The 8826-nt window shown below is 51.9% G+C and overlaps 1 long non-coding RNA gene across 1 annotated transcript; it reads left to right on the top strand.

Annotated features, from left to right (window-relative positions):
* The first annotated feature begins 4042 nt into the window (after positions 1–4042).
* LOC122488397 lies at positions 4043–8592 on the top strand. The gene is made up of 3 exons (XR_006298606.1): positions 4043–7588; positions 7779–7865; positions 8222–8592. It is a non-coding gene; the product is annotated as an uncharacterized LOC122488397 (long non-coding RNA).
* The last annotated feature ends 234 nt before the right edge of the window (positions 8593–8826 follow it).

Here is an 8826-nt window from a genome sequence, read left to right on the forward strand (position 1 = left end):
CTTCCTAGGACACCTGCCTTCCTCTGCTCCCGATGGACTCACCAAGGCCCCCCTCTCTCTTAGTTTTTCCCTGAACACATACCACTGGAAGGACCCTTGCTCCTCCGACAACGACGCCAGTCATGACGCTGTCCCACTGTGTCATCTGTCCTGCTTCCTCTCACCGATCCCTGCTGGGCCAGGGGACCCTTAGCTATTCTCCCCTTCCCTCTGATTCAGCCAACTCCTTTTCAAAAGTTTCTTCTCAGGTAGAGTCGGACCAGGAAGCCCCTAAGTTTCCCCACCACAAGGGCTCGGAAACGGAATCTCAGCAAAAACGAGCAAAGCGCTTCTATCCCCACGTGTCTGGGTGACACAGCCACGAGCGGGAGCCCTGGCTGAGCCACTTCGTAGCCCTGGGCAACTGAACCTTCCTATAGCTGCCTTCCCAGCTGCCGAGTGGGAATACTGACAGTCACCTGCCTACTTCATGGGGTCCAGTGATGGGAGGCCTGTGAAGCCCGAGTGCGGTGCTCAGAACATGGTAGGGATTCAGTAAATACCATTTGTTATTATTTTTATTATTACCACGTGTGACTCCGTCATACGTTCCTCTACCTTTTTGTGTTAAGAGCAAAAGCCTGGCTGTGCCGGACCTCCCCCCAGCCTTCGGCTAAAGAGAGGCCTCATCGGTGCTTCACGGTGCTGTTATCAGTGCTTCTGTCGCTCCTGCCCCCTCCCCGTGCTAACCGCCGAGCAGTGGGGCAGCTCGCCGTCCTCCCGGCTCTCCCAGGGCACACCCGGGTCCAGGACAGGCTCCACCACACTGCCCCGCTCAGATGATTCCTAGTCAGTCTCTTAACTTCAGGGGCTTTCAGGAGGACCTCTACCCACCAAAGCAGCACTTTTAAAACATAGGGGCGCCTGGGTGGCTCAAGCGGTTGGGCATCGGACCCTGAATTTCGGCTCAGGTCATGATCTCACGGTTGTGGGATGGAGCCGCGTGTAGGGCTCCTTGCTGGGCAGGGAGCCTGCTTGGGATTCTCTTTCCCTCTCCCTCTGCCTCTCCCTAACTCATGCTCGTGTGCTCTCTCTCTCAAAAAAAAAAATGTTTTTTAAGAACATTATTTTGGGGGCGCCTGGGTGGCTCAGTCAGTTAAGCGGCCAACTTCGGCTCAGGTCATGATCTCGTGGTCTGTGAGTTCGAGCCCCACGTCGGGCTCTGTGCTGACAGCTCAGAGCCTGGAGCCTGTTTCAGATTCTGTGTCTCCCTCTCTCTGCCCCTCCCCTGTTCATGCTCTGTCTCTCCCTGTCTCAAAAATAAATAAAACGTTAAAAAAATTTTTTTAAATAAAAAAAGAACATTACTTTGTAAAATCAAAAAAACCCCACTTTTTAAAAAAAGTAAATGATTTGGTAAATAATGTCAAAGTCAAGTTACCATTTCCATGTCATTAACACACACACACACACACACACACACACACACACACATTCCATTTTAACTCCAGGGCATCAAAGCACCCAGCTGAGGTCTGAAAGGCATGTTTTTGCTAACGTGTTTTTGCTAACGTCTCCAGTTGGGAAGGAAGGACAGATCAGGTCCGGAGCAAATCTCTGTGGGAAAACTTCAGTATAGTTTGTCTTGGAGCAACTTGTTCTGGAGTCCAATTCCCAATACCATTTAGAGACAGCTCTCACCAGGGAAAAACAAAACCCTGAATGCTTCTGAAAGAACGCATCAAGGTCTACTGCCTACGACTGCTGTAGAACTTGCTATCACGATAGAACTTTCATGCTTATTCTTCGTAATGGCGACAGTCATCCAAAAAATCAATAACTTTTCACTGTGCAGTTACTGTGTGCCAGGCACTGTTGTGCTTTGTGGGTTTCGATTTGTTTGATTCACCCAATTGGCTTTTAGCGGAGGAGGTGCTCAAGAAGGAAAGCTCTAGAGGCACCTGAGTGGCTCAGTTGGTTGAGCGCCCTACTTGGGCTCAGGTCATGATCTCGCAGTTCATGAGTTCGAGCCCTACATGGGGCTCACTACGCTCAGAGCAGACCGTGCTTCAGGTCCTCTGTCCCTTCCTCTCCCTCTGCCCCTCCCCCACTCATGCTCTCTCTCAAAAATAAATAGCACATTAAAAAAAAAAAAAAGGAAGAGTGGGGCCTGAGTGGCTCAGTTGGTTAAGTGTCCAGCTTCAGCTCACGTCATTATCTCGGGGTTCCTGGGTTCAAGACCCGCCACCTGCTCTGTGCTGACAGCTCAGAGCCTGGAGCCTGCTTCACATTCTGTGTCTCCCTCTCTCTCTGCCCCTTCCCTGCTCGCACTCTCTCTTTCTACAATATATAAACATTAAAAAAAAATGGTTTTTTTTAAGAAGAAAGGGTCTCAGACAGCTAGGCTTTCAATTCCCCATCTATAAAGTGGGGGATAATACTCGCGTGGGAGAGAGTAGTTGTGAGGAGTAAATGAAATAATGTAGATAAAGCACTTGGGCCCAAGGTTTTCCACTGTAATTTCACAGGCATCAAGAATTGAATGATACATTTGAAAAATATGAACAGTATTAATTAAAAAAAAAAACAGCAGGAAATGGAAAATTTTAAGATTCTAGAGTATTTCAGTCTGCCCTTCAATATGTCCGTCCTGCTGGAGGTGAACTTGGGGGTGGCGTTTGATCTATGGGTCCCCAGGAGCCAGTCTCTGCTAAGCCTGGCGTCATTCCACATCAAAGGAGACAAGGAGAAGTCAGAGGAACCGAAATGCTGCCCACACTTCAAAGGGAGTTCCTCTTCCGGAAGTTGTTACAGCCTTTCAAGGAGGGTAAAACAGCGGTGCAGCTGGGGGGGGGGGGGGGGACTCTCAGCGAGGTACAGCGACATCCAGCTGGCTTCCACGCTGGGACGCGGAACTTTCCGGGGTCCAAGCAGCACAGCGGGGAATGAAGATGTCGCTGTGTGTACAGACCGTCGGCCCCTCCGCCTTCCTCCTTCCCAGCACACTGAGGGGCAATCGGCAAGCTCCATCTCGGAGTGGACCATCAGCGACGGCCAGTCCCCTGCAGGCGGTGCCCCGCTCTGCGCTCTGTCAAGTCCACAGCTCTGATTCCTGGGCCTCCGCCGAGAGGCCAACACATTGGATGGCTGCGTTTCAAAGTCACAACCAGAAATAAAACGCTCCCTATTCTCGGGGCGGAGACGGCGGCGGGGATGCAGGGAAGGGAGGGAGCGGGGCGGGGGTGGGGAGGGTGGTAGTGAAGAAGGGGCCTAAAATGATCTGCTGTCTCCTGAACAGGTGCTCTGGGCCCGGCATTTGAAGGCCCCCTCTCGCCGGCCCCCCGCCCTCCTGCCTAGGGCCCTCGGCTAAGCAGGCGGTGGACAACAGGCCCTTCTGCACCCGTCCGTAGCTCACTTTCTAGTGACAGAGAGGGACAGAAACGGGCTGAGAGGGCTTGGGGAATTTCCCGGCGCTCCCCTAACAGGTTAGGGAGGTGGTCGAGCTGCGGGCGGACCCTCCGGTGGGCCCTGGGGCACTCCCTCGGCGCGCAGTACTCCCCCGCCCCCTGCGATCCCCACCCCATCGACCCTTAGGCATCCCCCTTACCCCCTGCGCGTTCACAGCCTCTCAACACCCCACTGACCGCCCCCCCACCGGGCCGCTCGCACCGCCCAGCCCACCCCCCCCCCCATCCGGACACACTCCCGACCCCCGCGCGGTCCCACCTCCAACCCCCTGCGCACCCCCCTCGCCGGCGCAGCCCGGGTTGTCTCGGGACCCACCCGCCCCCCCCCCCCCCGCACCGAAAACCCGGCGGAGCCCGCGCGGGGCGGGGGCCGGATGCGGAGACGTGCCGCACGTGCGCCGCGCGGGGATTGGCAGCTCGGGCCCCGCCTGCGCCCCCGCGCCCCCGCCGAGCTGCTTAGGCCTGGGCTGGTGAAGGGGCGCCCCGAGCCGCGGCGGCTGCAGCCGGTCCGGAGCGCGGGGGGCTGCCCGGGCGCGCGGGGCCGGGCTGCGGGGTGCGGGGTGCGGGGTGCGCGGCCCGGAGCGGCGGGGGAACAATGACAGCGGGATGGGAAGTGGGAGGGGGGTTGGAGCAGCCTCCGGAAAGCGCCGCCAACTGCACGGGTGCTTTCTTGCCCGGCGCGGCTAAGACGGGGTTGCTCAGAGGGGCCGGAGCTGCTGTTTTGCCGAGTGAAAATACTTTCTGTAAGTGATGAAAAAATTTTCCACTTTATTCGGTTGTTGGCTGGGGCCCAGTGCATTGAAGTCTCAGAGTTCTTCGGGGAGGAGCCAGTAGGTTTACTGCATCCTCTGACCTGTGTTTCGCGGGGAGAAGAGTTAAGAAGCCTGAGCATTCTAACGCAGCTGGCGGAGCTTGAGAAAGTGACAAAGGCAGAGCTCGTGTGCGTGGCTCGGGGACTGATGCCCCGCCTCTGAGCCGGGGACCAGAAATGTGTCCATTAAGGGACTGGTAATGGCTGGGTTTAGCCTGGGACGGTTCCCCCAAGGAGGCGATTTGAGAGGAGGCTGTAGGTGCCCGGCCTGGGACTGGAAGAGCAGTCCGGGAAGGGCCCAGGGGGCGTGGAGGGCGCTCCCACCGGCCACCTGGGGACAGGAGGCAGCAAAGGCGCCAGCAGCCCTCAGAGATTCCCGGGGCTGTGAACTGCGCAGGGCCTGTGGCTCCTGGTCCCAGCTACAGTCAGCCAATAAAAGATACACGCAGGGGACCCCTTCCCTCCCCCCCCCCCCCCCCCCGCGCCCGGAGCCAATGGAAACCTACCCGCCGGCGGAGGAATTGCCACCCGCGTGCGGAGGAAACATTTTCGGACACCTGGCCAAGAGGCTTCCCTTGGGGGTTGCCTTTCCAGGAGCCCAGGACAGGCGTGTATGAAGGACCAAAATACCAGGAGCGTGTTCAATTAGTCATTCTTTTGGATCAGAGCGCCTGCTGCTTGTAAAGCCACACACACGCCATTACAAACTGTGAGGGGGCGAAGAGCAAAGGCAAGAGGGCAGAGGGGAAGAAACGTGCTTCCTGCCCTGAGCATCTTAGAGGGGCCTTTCCCCCTGTTGTATGTCCTGCATCATGTTCCCTGCTGTAAAGGTTAGCGTCTTGTATTTGTGTAATGCTTTACAGTTTCAAACTGTATGATTTATCTGGTAATCACTGTAACCTATAAGACAGGTATTATTACTCATGTTTAACCAGCAGAGGAAGTGATGCTCAGATTAGCTAAACCCTACACCCAAAGTGATACTGCCGCTAGTGATGGCTGTGGGACTAGTACTCCGTGTCGTGGCTGCAAATCCAGGGCTCTTTAAATGCATCAAAGGAAGGAAAGCAGGCCTGCTTTATGATTCTGGCGCCCAGGACACACCCAACAATTAGAATGAAATCCAGAAGGACTAGGTTAATTTCTTAGTCATTGCTCCTTCAGATCGTCCCCTTGCAACACAGGTGAGCTCCAGTGTTATACACCTGTGTGTGAAGAAGGGGTTCCATTGACTCGCTGCCAGGAAAGCCAGTCCTGGAGGTAAGAACAGAACGGGGGGATGAACACGGGTCACCAGCTGTGGCTCCCTTCCTTATCCACACTTAACAGTGCCTGAGAATGAGCAGAAGGACAGCTCCATTCACGAGAGCCCAAAAGGGAAGGAAAACCACTGATGGTAGGAAAATGCTGTGTCGCGTGTAAGACCTTGGAGGAGTATAGGGTAGGGAACTGAGAATGGGTGGGAACTTTTTTTCACTAAAATAAAATGAAAGAGTCAGGACTCTAAACCGAGATAAGGTCAGTGGCTTACATTTACATGACTTCTATTCTGATCAATGGACCATGTTTGCTTCATTTCCTTACTCTCTAGACGTGCACTGTTCCTACAGTAGCCACTAGCCGTGTGTGGATGCTGAGCCCTGAAGTGTGGCTAGTCCAAATCAAAATGTGCTGTCCATGTAAGATTTGAAAGACTTGGGAAAGGTAACAGCTTACTGACACCTTTAACACTGATTATGCCTTAAGAGAATATTGCGGATCCACTGAATTAAAATCAAATACATTATTAAAATTAATTTCATCTGTGTTTCACTTGTTTTCATGTGGCTCCTAGAAAATTTTAAATTGCATACATGGTTTGTGGGGGCTGAGATCGTTCTTGATCTGGGTGACAGAGATTTATGTATATGTGCGTAGGTGTTCATTTCATCCAACTGTGCCCTTAAACCTTGTGTACTGTACTGCTGTATGTTAATAAAAATCCGTTTAAAAAATTTAAAAAGAAACTAACAGTGGGTTCCTGTTGCATTTAGAGCAAAAGCGAAGCTCCTCTCCTGGGCCGCCAGACCTGGCCTGCTCCTCTCCCTCGCCGCATACCATTCTCCCTCCCCATGGCTCACTGACCTTCCCACTTCTCCAGTGTGCCTAGCTCATACCCATCTTGGGATATTTGCATTTGCATTTTCCTCTGCTTGGAAGGTTTTTCGTCCAGATCTTCTTTGCTCCCATTCATATCTCAGCTCAAACATCACCTCCTTCTTCCTTGACCATCTATATCGGTTAAGATGTTTTGGTCAAAAGGAACAAGAAACCTAAATCGGCTTAAACACTGAAGGGAGTTTATTGGCTGTAGAACTAAGTCCAGAAGCAAATCAGGCTCCAGCCAGGGTATAGTCAGGATTTTTCTGTGATTCTCTGGGTGCTCCCCTCAACAGGTCACCTTTATCCTCATGCTCAATATGGCTCATGCAGCAATATGGCTGCAGCAATCCCTGGCCTCACATCTATATCCAACCTCATCCAGAAAGAGAGATTCTTGTCCTCCAACGCTCAAAGGAAAGTCCGGACTTCACCTAACCAGTCCCTTAGCCCAGGAGAATCCCACACACTAACTGGTATAACCCTGAACCAGTCAGTGCTCAAAGGACCCTAATTAGTAGGCTTAGGCGGTGAAAGCCCCATGCCACCACCCAAATCTCAAGGCTACGATGTGTTTGAGACATTTGGAGGGGTCCTGGGGAAGCAGCTGATGTGTCACTAGACCACCCTACCACCTTGAGTCACTGTCTAAACCAGTACTTGGCAAACTTTTTCTGTCATGAAAAAGAGTAGATAATGAGGGTTTGCATGCCTCCTAGAAGTTTGTATTGTTTTAGAATCCTTAAAAATATATAAATGATTCTTAGCCCATGGGCCTTACTAACTAGGCCAAGGGCCGGAGTTGACCCAAGGGCTGGATTTGCCAACCCTGATCTAGACCATCGTGATGCTTGTGATGTCTAAATTTACCTTGTTTATTTATTTCCCCTGACTATAATGTAAGCTCCATGAGAGCAGCAATCATGTCTGTCTTACTCACCACTGTCCTCTCAACACCTAAAACAGTGCTGCGCAGAGATGCTCAATAAATACTGGACGAATGATGAGAAGAACTTTATGTCAGAGTAGGAGGACCCAGTGCCTTGCTCTGACCTGGCTTTTTCTGCCCTCCCCTCTAGAGGACACAGCTGTCCCATCCTGGGCAGGACAGCCGCTGGTCCATGAGATGGCTTTACGCAAACTGAGAAAAGGAAATCGCTCTGACTGATGCAGCCTGGCACCCAAGGCCATGGTGAGGGGGCAAGGACTGGATTGTGGACAGCGGCCTCGGGGTGGAGTTCTGAGTCAGGGTTCTAAGATCTCACCTTCTTTTATTGTTCCCACACCTCTACGGCAAATCCTCTGCCTGTGCTCTGCTTGCTTGCTGCTTTGACTCTCTTCTCTTTCACCAACTCCCAATACCCTCTTGTTCCGGTTTTCAGCAAAATGACTGCAATTTGCATGTACTGAAGTGAAATTCTCATTTGGTACCTGGAAGGGCATCCAAGCGTAACAGAATGTGGCATCGGGTCAGTATGCGGTGGGGGAGGGATGTCTGTCCAGTGCGCTTACTAAAGCTCAAGAAAGACAGTGGGAACCTAGAAAAAGGGCCGGCCAAAGTCGTCAAGGAAATAGGGAAGCTACCACAAAAATACAGAGTAATATGTTGAGGGTTCTTCCATCTGGGAAGATAGAAGCCAAGAAGGAATCACATCTGTTTGATCATGAATGTTAGGTGAGGCTGGTCACGAACGCATTCACCAAATCCTGAACTAGACCAGGGTGCCCTGCTTAAAGCTTGAGAGAATTCTGTTTAGGAAGAATAAAAGAAAATCTGACTTCACTCCGTGGGTGGTAAGCTCATGGAACTCATTACCCCAAGCAGGCATCAGGCGGGAAATAAAAATGCCCAGTAACCCAGACTGCTGTTGACAGATTTTAACGACTTACAAGAGGAATGAGGATGCCTTGGGATATCAGGATGTGCTCTTAGAAGTGGCTGACAGGAAGCGTCACTTCACATTGCTTCCCTGCATATCCCCAGAAGGGACAGAGTTCCAAGCAGGAAAGATCACGAGTCATGGCCATAGGCCACCCGTGTCTTGGGAGGTCTGGAAGATTCCCTTGCTCAGGGGAAGGGGGCCTCATGGATCAAAGAGTGACTTTCCCAACTTGGGTTCCTCTAGGCCAGCTACAATCTGTCACTGGGAATCTGGAAGTCATTAAGATAATAAAATGATATTCGTGGAAACATTACATAAATGCCTACTCAGTGGAAACTCACCTGTTGTCATTGTAATAGCTAATGTATATTATGTGCCACGTGCTGCTATAAGTACTTATTTAATCCTTATAACAACCCTGTAATATGGGTACTATCACATCATCATCCTATTTGACAGGTGGGAAAACTGATTCACAGAGAAATAACTTTTTCAAGGTCCCACAGCTAATAAGTGTGGATTCAAACTCAGGCTAACTGTGGAGTAT

Source organism: Prionailurus bengalensis, chromosome A2 (genome assembly GCF_016509475.1).
Source record: "Prionailurus bengalensis isolate Pbe53 chromosome A2, Fcat_Pben_1.1_paternal_pri, whole genome shotgun sequence".
Taxonomy (NCBI): Eukaryota; Metazoa; Chordata; class Mammalia; order Carnivora; family Felidae; genus Prionailurus; species Prionailurus bengalensis.